This window comes from Desmodus rotundus, chromosome 12 (genome assembly GCF_022682495.2).
Source record: "Desmodus rotundus isolate HL8 chromosome 12, HLdesRot8A.1, whole genome shotgun sequence".
NCBI classification, from domain to species: domain Eukaryota; kingdom Metazoa; phylum Chordata; class Mammalia; order Chiroptera; family Phyllostomidae; genus Desmodus; species Desmodus rotundus.
This window is the reverse complement of record NC_071398.1, coordinates 8,242,805-8,260,176: the sequence shown is the minus strand read 5'-3', so window position 1 is coordinate 8,260,176 and position 17,372 is coordinate 8,242,805. Positions and strand designations below refer to the sequence as shown.

At 59.2% G+C, this 17,372-nt stretch overlaps 2 protein-coding genes across 3 annotated transcripts in view; one reads left to right on the top strand and one right to left on the bottom strand.

Moving 5' to 3' along the window:
* The window catches only part of ADGRG1 (adhesion G protein-coupled receptor G1), a 37,938-nt gene extending 25,527 nt beyond the window's left edge, over positions 1-12,411 (bottom strand). Inside the window, exon 1 of one of the 2 annotated variants that reach the window (XM_024551400.3) lies at positions 12,314-12,411. The gene's annotated coding sequence lies outside the window, so the exon portion shown is untranslated. Of the gene's footprint in view, positions 1-3,806; positions 4,117-12,313 lie in introns of those variants that run through there. The other variant, XM_024551401.4, reaches the window with a different exon arrangement.
* CIAPIN1 (cytokine induced apoptosis inhibitor 1) overlaps positions 1-17,372 on the top strand; it is a 249,534-nt gene that overhangs the window by 108,111 nt on the left and 124,051 nt on the right. The window lies entirely within an intron of this gene.

Sequence of the window (17,372 nt, the reverse complement as noted above, 5' to 3'; positions counted from 1 at the left end):
GTCGCTTTTCAAGGATTTGAGCTTGTTCTAACTCAACCAGCCCATAGCCCCAAAGACAAAGCCTTCGGCTGAAGTTTAGGAAGGGCCACTCGAGGGTGCACAGTGTGCCAAGTCCACTCTTTGCAGCCGTTTCTTGCCCCACATTCCAGCAACAGCCCTGCCATGGCGACCATGTCATCCCTGTGTGTGGGTAGTGATATCGAGGTCCAGGAGGCTGGGGCCTTGGACAGCAGGCTACAAGCCCCCGCTTACCCCCGAGGGCCTAGCGCGATAAGGGAGGGAAGGGATGGAGAGATGGCAGAGGCAGATCTAGTCTCACTGTGGCTCGTTTGGGGTTTGGTTAAGTGGCCCTGAGCCTGGGGGGAGCCACACTACAGCCATTTAGCTGTAGAACCTCCAGCCTTTTAGGGGACAGGAGCTGGGCTGGCTTCAGGACGCTGAGGCCACCAGCCCCAGGCCATGTCCTTCCAATGCAGAGGCCTGTCCTCTGGTTCCCAGAAGCTCTGCCAGCTCCTCCAGGCCTTGGCTTTGGTCTCTGCCAGCCTAGAGCTGCCAAGCTCATCACTGTCGGCCTGAGCTGGGATCAGCCCAGGAGCAGATGCGGCCCCCAAAGGCCTCCCCGCCAAAGCATAAGTGAGGCTGGGGGTAGGGGGCAGGGCTCTTTCCGGAGCCCAGGTGGCCCCAGCTCTCCTGGGGGGAGGAGGACTAAGTCCCCCAGGCTATTAGAAGATGTTCCTGGGCCTTGGTGCACCCATCTGCCCAATGGGGAGATGGTGGTAAGACTGACATTTACATGGGGCAGGGGCTGCTCCAGGCGCTGCCCTATCCACCACAAATCCCACAGAGATACTATCGTTACCCACTTTTTCCAGACAAGGAAGCTGAGGCAGACACCCCAGTTCCCACAGCCAGAGAGGGACACAGTCAGGGTTCTCCCTGGGCAAGTGGCCCTGCTCTCTCTGTGGGTCCCACAGGATTTGGGCAGTAGCGGGGATGGGGTTTGAGACAAGGGCACCCAGCACAGAGCCAGGCCCGGCCAAGGGGCCGCCTACCGGCTGAGGGGCTGGAGAGCAGGGTGGATGAGAGCCCCAAACACAAGCGGTCACGCACAGGTAAGCCTCCTGCACCTCAGGGTTCTCGCCTCTAAGTGGGCTCAGCACACACACTGGCCTCAGAGCCTGCAAAGCACTGAGCCCGGGGCCAGCAGGCTCTGAGGGAACAAGGAGTGTTCTGGCCCAGGCCAAGCCCCCAGGGGGTCAGGGAGAGTCTGGGGCTTGAGGGTCCTGGGGCATGCCTCAGCGCACCTGAGACTGGGCAGGCTGGAATGGAGCAGGGGTCAGAAAGTGTGTGTCCCAAGCTGCTCCCCGACCCATGGCCCCTCTGCCCAGCAGCCCAGGCCAGACCCCAGAACCTGCAGGGCTCCCCAGGAACCTCAGGAACTCCCGATGGGGCTGGAGGACCAGACAGGCAGAGGGCGAACCTGGAGAGGCTGAGCCCAGCCAGGCCCCTGCCCCACCCCCTTTGAGAGGCCCCTCTGTGCCAACCCTGCCTACACAGCCCCCACCCTGCCATCTGCCTGTTCCCTGGGGTCCTGGTCCCCCAGCTGCCAAGCTTGCTCACGTGATGCCCCCATCTGCTGTGAGTCAGAAGGAGGGGTCCACAGAGCTGCCCTTGGTTGGGGTTGAGGGTGCAGAGCCTGCTAAAGCTCTGGGGTGGGGTAGCACGGGGGTTTGGGGCTTTGTTGCCACGTCGTTCTCACTCCTCCACCAGCTCTGCCCTTGGCTCTTCACCCCTGCCATGTAGAAGCCCACCCACATCCCTGAAACAGGCACAGCTCCTACCATCTACGCGTGGTCCCTCGAGCACCAGCCTGGGCCCCACACCACAACCGCTGCCCTCCCCATCCTGCCCAAGGTGTCTATCATCCTTTCCCCCACTGAACAGACTGGAACCTGCCGAACTGGAACTCCAGCCCCCATGAAATGACCCGTGCCTGCCAGGTCTCCTGTGCCATCCCCCGCCCCGTGCCCCCAGGCTCTCACCATTCCCAAACCTTTTCCCACAGCTTCCCCTGCCAGGAACGCCCACCCCATCCTCCCACACAATCCTCACCCCTCCTTCCCGTCGCCCAGTCTAGATGTCCTCTGCCTGCGAAGTGCCCCAGTCCTCCTGCCCCAGCCCTCCTCTGTCAGAAAGTTCTCTCCCGCCTCCACCAAGGAGCTAATCTCGCTCCTCAGCCTCAGATCCTAACTGTCTTGTTTGTTTGTGGCCCTGACAAAACCCTGGCCCCTGCCCAGCGGCCTCGGGCAACAACAGCCAAGGCTGCCTGGGAGACCACACCTACCTGCCTGCCTGGAGCCCAGCCTGCACTCATAGCTCCCTCCCAGCAGGCCCACGGCGGGCAGGTTTGCCTTTGAGATGGACCTTGAAAGGTCCACCAGCTGCAGGTGTGGTGTCCCCTGCAGACCTCGGCTGCAGGGGTGTCCTTCATGACCTGACACTCTCAGCTGAAGCCCAGAGAGGGGGGAAGGCAAGGCGGCTGCGGTGCTGCTGTGACCGGCGTGGGTCTGTATCTGAGGTCCTGCAGCAAAGCGGCAGGGGGGCAGGTCGGGCCCCAAGAGCTGGTCTCAGCCCTAGACCCCCACCTGCTTGCTGGCAGGGACCCCGGCCTTGGCTCTGGGAACCAACTCAGCCCCTGGTGGCTCTCACGGACTGAAGACACTCCTTCCCTCTCAGTCTCTGCCCCAAGGAACCAGCCTCTGCCCTCAGGGTACCTACAGGGTGGGGAGGTGGGTGTTGAGGGCTTGGCTCTGGGTCTGGACCACGAGTTCTAAGACACATTATTTATCTCATTCACTGCCCTGTCCCTCACCCCTAGGACAGTAGCTGACACACAGTAGGTATTCAATTAATGTGTATATGTATGACTTCCTTGGCCCTCTGGAGCCATAAAGGCTATTTCTATCTACCTGCCCCTCCAGCCCCACCCAGTCCAGAGCTGTTCCAGGCAGGGTAGGAGTGGGGGGCAGGGTGAGAGGGGCCCTGCAACCCTTCTCAGGAAAATGAGCACCAGCCCTCTCCTGTGGGGCCCTGGGAGACCCCAGCTCAACACCACAGGAAGGAGGCTGGTGGAGGAGGTAGGAAGGACAGGAACCAGCAGTTTCCCCATAGTGGGACAGGGTAGCCCCCCAGGGCGGGGGCGGGGAGGCCCTATCAGTGCCCAGCAGGCAGGAGCCCTGGGGCCTGGTGGTTAGTGGGCGGCCCACTCTCCAGCCCTCCACCTTTGGCTTCCCCATCTGTCTTTCCCTGGTCCCCAGAATTCAAACCCCACGGCCAAGACCATCTCTTCCCCAAGGATGCCCGTGTGACGGACCAAGAGCCAGACTGCCCTCAGCTCCCTTGAGGGCCCAGCCCCAGCCCTCTAGCGCCGGGTGCCCTGACCCCTGAGGCAGCCTCCCCTCCCAGACTTGCCGTGTGGCCGCAGGAGAGCACCTGCTCTCCCAGAGCCTTGGTCCTCCTGTGTGTGAGCAGGCGTGAACAGCAACCTCCCCGCAGGGAGCAGCCCCTGTGGCTGTGCCCAGTAAGCCTCAGGCGCCCCAGCTCACCACTGACTAGTGCTTCTGAGAGTTCCACCCGCCTTTCCACCAATCTGTCTCCCTATCCATCTACCCCCAACTCTAGGGAGCACGGCAACACTCCCCTGGGCTGGCTCCCAGCCAGATACCAAGACCTCCAAATTCCTCATTATACCACCACCCCTCTCTCTGCCACACCCCCCCATCCCTCCTCCCTCCTTGATCTGGTACCTGGTGCCAGGTAGAGGGTCCTGAGTAGGGTCAGGCAGCTGAACTGCCTTTCAAGATCCACCTCCAAGGCTTAACCTGCCTGCTGTGGTCCTGCTGGGACCCGTTCCTTCATTCCCGTTCCTTCCTGTTCCTTCCTTCGCTTGTGGCGGTTGCCTAGCCCCTCTCCTGCACAGGGCAGGGCAGGCAGGGCAGGCAGGCAGCCAGTGCTGAGGAGGAGGAGGAGCCCAGGGAAGTGCTGGGGTTTGTTGGGTGGCGGGGGATGCCTCCTCCTGCCCTAGTTGGGCTCCTCCCTCCTCCCCAGCAAGGCTGGGGATGACTGACCGGACCATGAGTGAGTCAGACTCTGAGAGAGGCTGAGAGGGGGTGGGGCTGAGCGCTGATGCAGAGACTCTGAGGGATGCTTGTGACTCAGCAATGAACAAGGGGGCATCTCAGCCTTACCCCTCACTCAGGCAGACAGGTGCCAGGCTTCCCGGACAGACGCTGGCCAGGGATAACGCTGCCTCCTCGCTCTCCGTCTGTCACTTCCCCTGGGCTGTTCTCCCCAAAGTTCTCGCAGAGGCCAGGGTTGCTACGGCAACAGGCCACTTTGATGCTGCCCCCAACCCCAAGCCCAGGACACAACTGCCCTTTCCTGAAAGAGTCCAACCGCCTTGGCAGCAGACCAGAGCCGGCGCTGACCTGCCCGGCAGAGCGGAAGGCACTGGGGGAGGGGTATCAAGCGCCTGGCATGCAGCCAGCCTGTCCATATACAACTGGCTACCTGACCGTGAGTCCCCCCTGAGCTCAGGCCTCCCAGCAACAGGGGCCCAGCACAGTGCTCCCCAAGCACACACAATTTCAATATCCCGAGACTCAAGTTCTGGGTTCTGAGACCCAAGGGCTTCTGGGAAAGGCATCCTTTAGTCTGTCTGCTGGGCGAAAGAGGAAACTGAGGTCCAGGTGAAGAACCATTCCTGGTGGTGCCAAAAGCTCAGAGAGAAATTTGGACGTGGGCCAATGCCCCCACCCCCTTTCTGGTCACCGGCCTCTGTCGGCAGCTCGCTCCCACCGCTGAAGTTCTGGGAGGCAGGAGGCTCACGGCAGCCCTGCGGGGTGGGGATCCCTGCCCTCCCTCATCCTTACAACATGGACAAATGATTGCCGAGTCACAGGTGCTGTGAGGGTTTCACACCATCATGAGCGTGAGTGATGAGAACAACAAATAACAATGGTGATTACTCTACTGACTATTCACTACATTCCAGACTTTTCCCTCATGCCAAAGACAGTGTGGGGGGGACGGGGTGGGGGGGGCAGTGACGTGTTGCTCAGACGAGTGCCAGCTGCTGGATGAACCCTCAGAAAATATTTGCTGTGAATGTGGTGAAGAGGGAGGGAGAGTGCAAGACAGAGAAATGAAGCTCAGAGAAGGGGATTAACTTGACCAAGGTCACACAGCTAGAAGTGGCGAAGTTGGGATGGGAGCCCAGTGGCCCGACTCCACACTGGCTCTCCTGATCGCTCACAAAGGCAGCCTCCTGGGCTCTCTGGGGTGAGGCCCGCACAGAGCAGGAGCTCAGGGCACTGCGGGTCCCTTCTCTAAAAGAGGAGGAAAGTCACCCGCAGCATGCATGGAACTTTGTAGGCAGCCTAGGGGGGCCAGGGGTTGTTGTGGGTGAGGATACCCATCACCTGCCTGCATAACTCAAGCTGCAGGGAGGAAGGACAGCAATAAAACTACTGGGCGGGCTATCTAGACTGTGGTTCACGCCCAGGGTGGGCGGGCAGGCACCGTGGGCCCTTGGCCTGCCGCTCCCTCCTAGGGCCACAGTGGACGTTCCGTTATCAGAGCCAGAGGGGCCAGCCCACCATGGCGGGGGGGCAAGAAACAAGGGAGCAAAAGGGAGTTCTCCAAGAAAGGATAGGGAGTACCTTATGTATCATGTCCTCAGGCAAGTCACCACCTCTATGCCTTAGTTTCCCCAAGGTCTGTCCTTCATGGCTCGGCCACCTGCTGGGGGTGGGCAGCCTCAGCTGTTCCCTGGACCCAGGGCTGCAAGGCAGCTACCCCCCAACCACACACCCCCCATCAGCCAGCTGGGCACAGATGGAGAGTTGGAGGTGCCACTCTCTGCACATGGCAGGGTCCTGCCGGGCTGGCTGCTCAAGCAAGGGACACAGAGACCTGGGGCCAGCTGCCACCTTGGCCACACAGGAAAGGCCTATGAGGCAGCCTGGCCAGGGCAGCAGTTGTCTGGCCAAGCTCTGGCTGCCCTTTCACCGTCGGGCATCTCAGAGACCTACTATGTGCTGGGCACTGGGCCAGAGTCTGGGGTGCCACCCCCAAGTCTGACTCACATCAGGGTGATACCAGAGAGTCAGTTATTGGCACCGCAGAGCTCCCAGAAGGCTCTGAGAGTCAGAGGAGAGGATCCAAATGAATTGTTATTAATCACAACACTGCCTACCAGTAGTCCTACTAACAGGCCTGAGATCAGCCGCTGTGTCCGAAGCCACACTGTGTCCGGCCCTCTGTTTTACGTGGGTCACTCTAATTTCACCCTCCCTGTGCTGTGGCGGGGTTGGGGGTGGTCCCACTGGTACGGTAGAAACAAAGTAACGTAGCCAAGGTCACACAGCTGGTATGTGGCCGGGCCTCCTGATGTGTGGGCTCTAACCTTCTAGGTCCTTCTGGGTTCTTCATAGTTATCACCTCCTCTGGTTCTCAAAACAGCCGCTACCCCCACTTCACGGACCAGGGACAGAGGCACAGAGAGGGGGAGGGGCTCGCCGTGCCCTGCAGGGACAGAGCCAGGGTTTGACCCATGTGGGTTGGCCTGCAGCCATGCCCGGTTCTTTTTTTTTTTTTTTTTCAGATTTTATTTATTTTTAGAGAGAGAGAGAGGGAGGGAGAAAGAGAGGGAGAGAAACATTGATGTGCGTTGCTGGAAATAACAGTGGCCGGAGACAAGGTGGGGAGGGCAGAAAGGCTCTTATTTTCAAGGATGGAAGAGAGGGGCCGAACTGCAGTGAGAGGTAGGAAGCCCTTACTCTGGACTTGGGCCAAGGGGCTTCTACTCCTTGTTCTGCCAGCTGGGCGACTCAAGTGGGGGCTGTAACAGCCCCACTAGCAATAACAAATGAGGCCACGTATGTAAAGCTCCTGGCCCAGGCCCAAATGAGCACCCCTGATGCGTCTGTGAGGGTTTTATGACTCAGAGCGGCCTGCAAATGCGATAGTAATGGGAGCACCAGGGAGGAGGGAGGTCTGGGAGCACGTGAGGACCCCAGGGCAGGGTCAGAGAGTGGGAGGTCCATGGTGCCCACTGGGACAGAGGTCCGGGCCAGTGGGAGGACATGGCTTTGTCCCTGGAGGCCTCACCCTTCTCTGTCTCTAAGCCCCCAGCCACAGGGTGAGCCAGCCTTGCAAACAGCACAGAGCTGTGCCACCTGTGGGAAGGGTCATGGGCCACCCCTGCCTGTTTGGAGGTGAGTTTTTATTGGACAAGAGCATTCAAGTCCAGGCTTCTCTCCTTGCAAGCTGAGTGGCCTTGTCAGTCACTGAGCACCACACCTGGCACACAGCGATGATGCTCAACAAATGTTGAACCAACGTTATCATGTTACTGTAAAACAGACTTTCGGAGTGCCGGGGAGTCTCTCCCAGTGGCCAAGATGGTAGCTCTCACACTGAGAGAACAAAAGGCTAGTGAGACGATCGGACAGAGGAAAAAACTCTACCCCACTCCAGTCCCAGACTGGGGGCGGTTCCAGGGGAAGGCAGGCACATGGGCCATAAAAGTCAAAATGGCACAGGGGGAGGTACTGGACCAAAGAGACCTGTCTGTCTGACGTGGGGAAGGATAGGATTGGTTGGGAGGTGGACACACTCAAAGTGCACAGAAGTTTGGGGAGTTGACTGGTCATCTTGAGAAAACACCTGGTCCATCCCATACCCAAGCTAAGGTAATCCCAGGGGAACAAAGAAGCTCTCTGGCTCGACTCGCACAGTGCCTTAGCGCCGTGGCCCATGGCCTCAGCACCCAAGTGGCCCTTGGCCTTCAGGAGGGAGCCTCTCTCACTCTCTCTTGCCCACCTGGTCATAGGCATGTGACCCTGTGGCTCCAGCAGCCGCATGGCCCATGGCCGTGTGGGCTCCGCACGCAGGATCCAGGAGGGAGCCTGAAAGGACAGCAGCTGGGAACAAACCAAGGGACCTAGATGGGGACTAAGACCCCTGCAGCTGCCTGCGGGCTCCCAAAGCCTGTACTTTAAAACGGAGCAGGACCTCTGGACACTGGCTTTCGTCTTGGTCTTTTTGAGGACGGCTGGACTGTTTCCAGGGCAGAAAGAGGAGACTGGCTCTGAAAGGGGGGTCCACCATCCTCCCAGGTCACAGCATCTGAATAAAACCTGCTTCCTTTTGAACCAGCATGTCTCACACATTTGGCTTTTGTGGCAACGCGCAGCCAAACCTCTGTTTTTGTTTGGTTAAAATTATGATAATAACAAAGCCAACACAGCCCTGGCAGGTGTGGCTAGGTGGATTGGGTGCTGGCCTGCAAGCCAAAGGGTCGCTGGTTCGATTCCCAGTTCCCAGTAGGGGGCATGTGACGGGCAACCACACACTGATGTTTCTCTCCCTCTCTTTCTCCTTCCCTTCCCCTCTCTCTAGAAATAAATAAATAAAACCTTAAAAAATAAATAAAGTCAACACAACTGCCAAACAGCCCAGCACTCCACAGTGCACACAGCCCTTTCGTGTCCAGTATCCCTTCTACGGAACAGTGAGGGTTGTTCCCGTTTTGTAGAGGTGGAAACTAAGGGTCAGAGAGAGACCCTTCCCAAAGCTTCACAACATGTCTTCAGTAGAGCCAGCACTTGAACCCAGGTCCTGGGATCCAGACCACAAGCTTTTCTGCCAATGCTCTCAGCCACCTCCCTATTCATTCCCGTGGGAAAGCTTCCTGGCCACAGGCGTGGGGGCAGCCACAGCCCCACAATAACGCCATGTCCCATCACACCCGCCCGAGGGCCCAGGGGGATGGCATTGCCTATGTGACTCAGCCACACTCACAAAGGGAGCTGTGTGCCCTGTGCCCTAGGCCTGCCTCCCCTACCCTCTGCTCGTCCCCCAGCTGGAGACGAAGCAGGGAGCCTGACAAATCCAAGAAGCGAGGAGAACAGGAGGGATTGTTGGCCATTAAATTAGCACAAGGCTAATGGCGACTCAGGCCTAGGCTTGGGGTACCAGAGGTTGGTGCCACCCCTACAACAGCGGGAAAGGCCCAGGTCCAAGCCAGTTCTCTGAGACCTTATTTGGAGCTCCACGAACAGACTCGACCTCATTGGCTCCCTCTGGGGTTGAGCCCAGGCAGGAGCCCTGCCCACATTTACCTGGATCAGGTTTCCAAAGCCTGTGAGGAAGAGACAGTCACCCCCTGATGCCGGTCAGGCTTCGGTGTCAACGCCTGTCCCCAGCACGGACTTCTGTCTACCCCTTCCCCTGGGGGTGGCAGACCCGGAGCCCATGTGCCCCTGTTGAGCACTGACAGTATGGAAGGCAAACGGCTTGGTGTTTTCTCGCACACGCTGCCGAGGAGGCCTTGCCCCATTTGCCAGAGGAGCAGACTGAGTCTCGGAGAGGGGGGTTGCCAGCCCAAGGCCACACAGGGGTTGAGCCAGGGTCTGACTTTAGGGCCGTCTCCCTCCCCCTTCTTGGTTCCTGTGGCATCTTGACCACTTGCCAATAAGAAGTGACCTTGGGCCAAGCCCAGACAGGAAGGCAGACAGACATCACCCCTGCTACCGTCCCCCCATTCCTGTCCTGCTGGAGCGGGCACTGCGGAATGCAGGTCCTCAGAGTTCAGGCTGGCTGGGCCTCCCAGGGCTGGCCCTGCTAACCTCCCCAGGAGGCGGGCACGCCTGGGTGCCCAGCTGCCCGAGATAGAGGGTAGACACGGAGGCTGCCCTCTCTTCCTACACATGACGGAATGTCTAACCCTGGTCCAGCCCACGCGTGCACTTGGCAGGAGGGTTGGATCCAGCCAGAACAGGCCCTGAAGGTCACTGTGGCCACATTCCTGCCTCTCAGTCTTCAGAAGCCCCTGAGACCAGGGCAAGGACAGGCCCAGCAAAGATGGACAGAAGCCCTTTCCCCATCCCATGCTGGTCAGCCTGGGCTGCCTGGGCTGCCGGCGCAGGGCCTTGAATCCAGAGGCCCGGGGTGCTCAGGTGAGGAGGCCCTAGCCATCTATACCTGTCAGCCCGCCTTTGTAGCTCAGGAGATTGGAGCTGGGTGGGCTCAGCCTCTGAAGCCAGAAGTGCAGTCCCTCCTGGGGGTGTGACAATGGCAGTGGCAGGACCGGTCTTCCTAAGGGGACCCTTGGCACTTTGCTGAGGCCTAAGGGAGACCCTGTGATTGGGAGGCTCCAAACTGTTCCTTCCCCACCTAGACTCTCCCCGGCGCTTCCCCAAAGCCCCTGAAACAGCACAGCATGGGACCTGGCATCACATTTCCCAGCTCTGAGCTATCTGCCATTCAGAGCCCCCACCCACCCTCCCACCCCTCCAGTACCCCATCCCCCCCTCCCCCCTCCCCCACCCTCCCCCAGCACCAGGTGTGAAATGGAGACAGGGCCCTGCCTGGCAGGCCAGACAGTTACAGGAGCTGCCACTCTCCCAGGATGTCTTTTAAATGCGAATTCCCCTAGCGCTTCTATCGCCTCCAGAGGAGCCTCCCTTCCTGGCCAGAGGTCCCAGACAGGTCATCCCCGCTGCTGCTGGTGTCCTCACGGTTGTGCCCTGTGCCCATCTCAGTGGCTCCCTCCATCCTGCCCTGGGAGGTCTGGGGAGCAGCGGCTGCGACGCCCAAGGCTTGGTCCAGGTGCCTTTGGTCGGGCGGTGAGGTGTGGTCACTCCCACACCAAGGGAGGTGAACGAGGCCTAGAGAGGTTCAGTGACTACCCGCAAGGCAGCACCGTAGACGCGGAGATAGCAGCCTTTGCTTTGCCTTAAGGGTGACGATGTGCCATCTCTCTCGACTGCCACAGGGTCCACGGGGCCCAGAATCTCGCCTTTGACCCCCCACGTGCCCCAGCCCAACTCCTGCACATGCCAATTGGTGGCCAGCACAGACCTGTGCTAAGGTGTGGGCTGCAGGAGACCACCTGGGGAGTCATGAAGAGGGCTCCTCAGTGTCCCCACACTAAAACCAGGCCAGCCACCTCTCCTCTTTCAGTAAATGAAGAGTCAGAGTTGAGTGAACTCTGCAGAGAGCCCATGGAGCACCCAGCTGCGCCCCGGGATGCCACCCAGGAGTGCCTCCTTCGGCTCGTGCCTCTGGCCCGGCAGCCAGGGCGCCCCCGGGTCTCCCGCTAAGTGCTGGGGCGCAGATGGCTCAGGAGGCGTAATGGAGAAAGGATGATAGCTACTCATTAGCAGGGTTGGCTTAATTAACAGAGGGAACATGGCGGGGAGGGGGAGCTCTGCCCATACACCCCAGGGAGCCACACTGTAGGGGCGGAGCTGGTCGGGTGCCAGGTTCCTGCCACCCACCTCCATCTGGCTGACACCTGGGGCCAGGAGACTGGCTTCACAGGGGTGGGGGCAGCGGGGGAAGGCTGGGGCTGGGGTTGGGGTCTGCTGCCTTGCAGACCCCTGCCCCTGCCCACCTCCCTCTTGCCAGGTGAGGAGGCAGCCCTGGAAAGCAAGGCCTGGCCCAGGGGCCCCCGGGAGGCACTGGCAGGGCCCAGCCTTCTCCTCCACCAAGCCTCACCTCCCCCCACTGCCCCCCCCCCTCCGTCCTGGCGTGTCCTTGGCCACCGTTTAGGAGTCTCATCGCAGTGGCCTGTCCCAGAAAGGATGAGCGGCGCTTTGGGACACAGTTTGACTTGCACCTCCTGCCTCTCACAGCCAGGGCGGGAAGGGGTGTGCTGCTGGGCGAGGGTCTGGGGCAAGGCCAAAGGACCCCAGCCTGGCCAGCCGGGGCAGGCTCACCCCCCCCCAGGCCTGGACCCGCCCCTTCCACTGAGCTGACAGGGAGGCTGCCTTCCTCCTCCTTGTCAAAATTTAAACAACCCAGGCCAACCTGCTCCCAAACCGGTTTCCCATAGGATCCCCGCAGGAAACAGGTCCGAGCACTGGGGGACAGGCGAAGCGTGGGTCCCAGCAGGCAGGGCTCTGCCTCCCCTACAAAGCACCAGGGTGCACAGCCTCCCCCTGGCCTTTGACCATCTGGAACCCCCTAATCTTGGCACTGGGAGCACACCCCACACTTTGCCAGCTTCCCTGGGCACCATGTGGATATGCCCAGCTCACACTCGGAGCAACAGGGAGCAACCCTAGGGCAGCCAGGGCCCCCAAACCAGCCCAGAACCCTGAGCAGGCTCAGGGCTAGGCCTCACATGTGGCTTCAGGTCATTGAACTAGACCTGGGCCAGCCAAGGTCAAGTAGGCCACACTGAGAAGTCACACCCTGCTGACCTTTCTTACCCCCTTCCCCACCCAGAAGAGCAACTTCTTACCTTTGTGTGTTGACTGCCCAAGCTGCCTCCTCCTCCCCTTCCACCTCCTCCCAGGGCTCACAGCTCCCAGTCTGAACTTGTCTGGGTACGTGGTTACAGGTGAGGCTCCGCCTGCTTGTCTTGCACCATTTCCGGCTGGCCCCACAGCTACAGCTGCCACCTCCCTCTCATTCCTGGGTTTCCATGCAGGAGCTGACTGTCCTGGCCCTTTGGGTGCTGAGCACCCCTCACCCCTCACCTTAGCCCTCTGAGAGCTTCGGCACCTCTACTTAGGGATGATGGGCTATGGGCCCATCGGTGGATCCTGGATGAGCCTGTGGGGGGTCGCTGGATGTCTCTGAGCCTCAGTAGCACCCCAGGGCAACTGGGGGTGCTGCTCCCCATATGTAATTACCAACTCTGCGAGTTCCCTCCTGCCTCCTCCCTGAGCTCAGGCCCCACCTGAAGCCTGGGCCCAGACTCACCTGCCTGCAATAAAAGCAAGGCAACAGCCCACAGATGGCTGGGGGCTGGAGGTGTGGGGTTCAGGGGAGTGAGGAAGGGGGAAGGGAACATGGAGCCTACTCTCAGGACACCCAGCCTCCTGCAGGACATAAAGCAAGAACAGAGACACAGGGTGGGGGCAGGGACAGGAAGGGACAGGGGCAGCTGCTCCAGGTTTCCGAGGTGGGGGCACAAAAGGGAGTGGTCCAGGCAGCCTCTGCCTCACCCAAGAGACCCCCAAAGAGACGCTGGCCACACCCCTCCCAGCCTCCTTCTGGACCACCCTCCCCCAGCCCCGCCTGGCCATTCCCAGCTCCACCCTTCAGGCCCCGACAAACCAGCACTTCTCCAGAGCGAGTTTTCCAAAGCTCTCACTCCCCCAGGTGGCTTCTGATTCCTGCCCCCACCCCCAGTGTCTCCAACATTGAGAACTGAGCCACTACTTCTTGCTAGAAGCCACTGGTTCGTTCAACAAAATCTGTGGCGGGCAGGTGCCGGCCCCAGCGAGGCGCTGAGTCTCTGGGTGCTCTGGGAAATTGCCCTCTATCCCATGTGTCTCCAGAGGCTCCCTGGGTTCCTCTCACTTGGGACCCATCCCCCAGTGTCCCCATTATGTCTTCCTTATCTGTGTGCCCTGCCAGATCGCCGAACCCAAGCCCAGCTCAGGGTCCGGTGCGGGGACATTCTGGGTGACTGGTGGGTTAAGGAGAAAATGTAGGAGGAAGGAATGGAGGATGGATGGATGGATGGATGGACGGACGGACGGATAGACAAGTGGATGAATTCAGCCATGCATGTAGCAAGTGTTTATTGAGGGTCTGCTGTGTGCCAGGTACTGTCCTAGACACTGGGGACACAGCAGAGAACAAAACACAAAGAGCTCTGCCCTCTTAGAGCTGGGAGGAGAGAGCTAATAAATTAATATGCAAATAAATACAAAATATACCCAGTGGTAAGAACTAGGAGCAAAATAAAGCAGGGGGAGGGAAAGAATGATGGAGTGACGCTTGAGCGCAGACTGCATGTGGCAAGGGAGGTAGACTTGTAATGTCTGGAGTAAGACAATTCCAGGTAGCAGGGGTGGTGTGTGCAAAGGCCCTGCGGTGGGTGGGTGCTCGGTATGTTTCAGGAATGAGGAGGAGGTGGGCCTAGGCGAATGAAGGAGTTGCGGTAGAGATGAGACCAAGGAGGTGCAGGAAGGTGAGATGGGCAGATGGGCAGGTGGGAACAAAGGCGGACCCAGCCCTGGCGAGGGGTCAGAGAGCTCCGGTCCTGAGGGTAGGTCTGTCGCTGGCCACAGGTCAGACCCACACGTGGAGGCTGGCCCAGGGCCCCTGGCGTTCCTAATCCCCACACTACCCCTGCACCCCTTCCTCCCAGCAAATTTCCAAGTGCTGACACTCCCTCTGCTCCGCTGTGGGTGGCAGGACGCTGTGTCCCCCACCCCCACAGGCTGCGCACGGAGGAGGGGTGCCCAGAGAGATATGCCTGAGAACGAGGGCTGCAGGAAGGCAGCCTCCTCCCCAGTCCCGGGAGTTTCCCCAGGGCCCTGCGAGCGGCCCTCCTGGCCCAGAGAGGCCGCCCACCCTGATAAGGACACCAGGGGAGTCCCAGTGACCCGCTGGTGACTACCACCTCCTGACACCCACACTCCATGCCCCCACCCCACCCCTTTCCTCCCTCAGGGTGCCTGGCACATGCTGCAATCACAGAGCCAGCCACAGGGGTGGGGCTGCAGCCCTGGGCTCAAACCCTCCCTTGCTGGGCGTACCGGGAGGGCTGCTGAACCTCTGCACCTCGGGTTATCTGTTAAATTAAGAAACACATGCCTGTGCCCTGCTTGCCTCTCAGAGGCACAGGAGGGATAGGGGCAGGGCAGGAATCTGCGGGGCATTTGTGGGGGTGAGAAGCTTGGTCTCCAGGTCCCCTCCCCCAGGACCCCAACCCCTCATATACCCTGTGAGGCAGGAGTGCTTTTGTTTTTACTTTCACCCAAGAGTTTGATTATTGATTTGAGAGAGACAGAGAGAGATTGACCACCTCCAACACGTCCCCACTAGAAATTGAACCCAAAACCTAGCTATGTGCCCTGATCGGGAATTGAACCCATGACCTTTTGGTGTACAGACAACACTCCAACCAAGTGAGCCACCCGGCCAGGGTGGGAGTCACTTTTTAATGGGGGGGAGGGGGGAGCTGTATTGGGAAGGGTAGAGAACGTTAAGCAACGATCAGCAAACCTTCCTTCATTTGGACCACATCTGGAAGAAGGGGATCTCCTTGGCCAGATGTGGGTGTCCACACCCACAGCTCCGGAGTTCCCTAAGGTCAGACCCACCATCTTCACAGTGCTGGGACGGGCTTCCCCTCTTCAGAAACGATGGGGAGAGATAGCCGAGGCCGTCACCCTGCTGCCCAGGATGAGCTCACTCTCCATCGTCTGCATACTTGGTCATACCCCCCTCCAGGCTCTGTCTGTACCTGACCCTCTATCTGCACCCTACGTGGGGATCAGGGGACCTGGCTCCAGTCCTGGGCTTGCCACTCACTGGTGAGAAGGTCAGGGCCCTTCTCGGAGCCTCAGAGCTCCCCATCTGTCCATCTGTGAAAGGGGGATAAGGAGAGGGCCCATCCTGCCATGTTTTCAAATGAACCACTCTGAAGTGCGCTGTGCCGACCGAAGACCTCGTTTCATGCACCAGAAACTCAGAGGCATGCCTTTCCCCATTTACAGACGAGGAGGGCGACTCAGGGAGTCAGTGCGTCTTGCCCAAACCCACGTGAGTCAGTGGCATCTGGCCACATCCTTGGCATTTCGTGACACTGAGGGAGCTAGCCTAGGACAGCCCCAGGGGTGCCCTCCAGGCTTGTCTCGTGTTGAGTTGACCAAGTTCTTCCAGGGCTGGGATTGGGGCAACTGACCTCCTCTTGGGGTGTCCAGCCAATTCCCCTGCCTCCTCTGAGTCAGCGCTGCCTATTCAGCGACCAAACACGGGAACAGAAAATGGGTGCAAACCGGGGACAGGCATCCACGGGCCTGGAACAGGGAGAAGCACCGAGAGCATCGGCCACAGCCCAGGACAGGCCTGACGGGCTCCCCACCCAACGTCTCACACAGGGCTCAGGAGTGCCCCCCTCTCTCCTGATCTCCCCACCCCCGTCTCTGCCTAGAGAACCCAACCACTGCCATTGATAGCCCAGTTCGAATGCCCCATCTTCCAAGAAGCCCTCTTGGAGTTATCCCATCCTCCCCTGTCGGAAATCTGCCTCTGAACCTCTGAACCTCTGAACCTCAAAAGCCCTGCAGCTCTTTACCCACAAATACTAACTTCTAAGTCTCCTGGTGCCTCATTGCGTAGGGGGCCCTCCCCTTAAAGTCTGCGTGGACTGATTTCGTTTCATCCCCTAGGCACTAACCCTGTGAAGTGGTGCTATCGTTACAGACAAGGAGACTGAGGCCCAAAGAGACTTAGTAACCTATCCCAGAGCGTGTGGCCAGTAAGTGCGGGAGGCAGGACTTGAACCCACCTCTCTGTGGGACGGTGCTTAATGTCTTTCTTATGTGGCGTCTCAGTAAATGTATTTCACCGACTGAATCAACAAACCGGTGAAGTGCCAGGCCTTACGCTGGGCTCCGCAACACAGTTACCACCCCTGCCTTCACGGAGCTTACAGCGTGATAGGGTGAGGGACAAAAACAGACATCGGTGAAATAATTAACCAAGTAATTCAATAAGTATGAAGACAAGTCATTGCATATAATGTAAGGGCAAGGATGCGAGCAAACCAAAAACCAAAGGGGTGAAGATGGCACGCAATAGAGAACCTGCCTTACTTAGCCACGTAATCAGGGAAGCCTTCTTGGAGGAGACAACATTTGTAACAAGATCCTGAAGGACGAGGAGCAGCCAGACTTGGAACAAGTTTGCCTGGGGCACAGCACACCAGGCAGAAGGAACAGCATTGTACGAAGGTTCAGAGAGGGAAATGAGCTCAGAGTGTTGGAGGAACAGGCAGCTGGTGAGTATGGCTATTGGCCAAAGCCAAGTCAAGCTGCCTCTCCTGCATTATAGGCCAGACTGGGCAGGAAATCAGCTGTTACCACCATGGGGTCCCCTAGACAGAGGTCACCAGGCAGGAGTCCTGTAGAAGTCCCCCATGGCAGAGAGTGGGCTGGCTTCCCACTCCCTCCAGCAGGGAGACACTCTAGTTCACCCACAGCAGCTGGTTCCCACAGAGCTGGAAGGTGGGCATCCACCCATTCACCAGGCAGTCTGTCTGTCCCTCCATCAGTCAACACTCTGCAGGCTTGAGCCCCTCGATGCAGCAGAGGCCAGGGCTGGCCGGCCCTGCCCCTCACCAGCGGTGAGCTGCTAAATGCCAACAACGGGCCCTCTGAGTACTGCGCAGACGGGAATACTCTCATTTACATGGACAAGTGAGACAAATGTGGAAAATGACAAAGGCACACGTTGGAACTTCCCTTGTTCTCAGTGACGTGAGTGATCTTTTGCTGAACTGGATACCAGTTCTCATATACTGGAATCCTTGCTGACTCAGATAAGAGCTTTTGAAT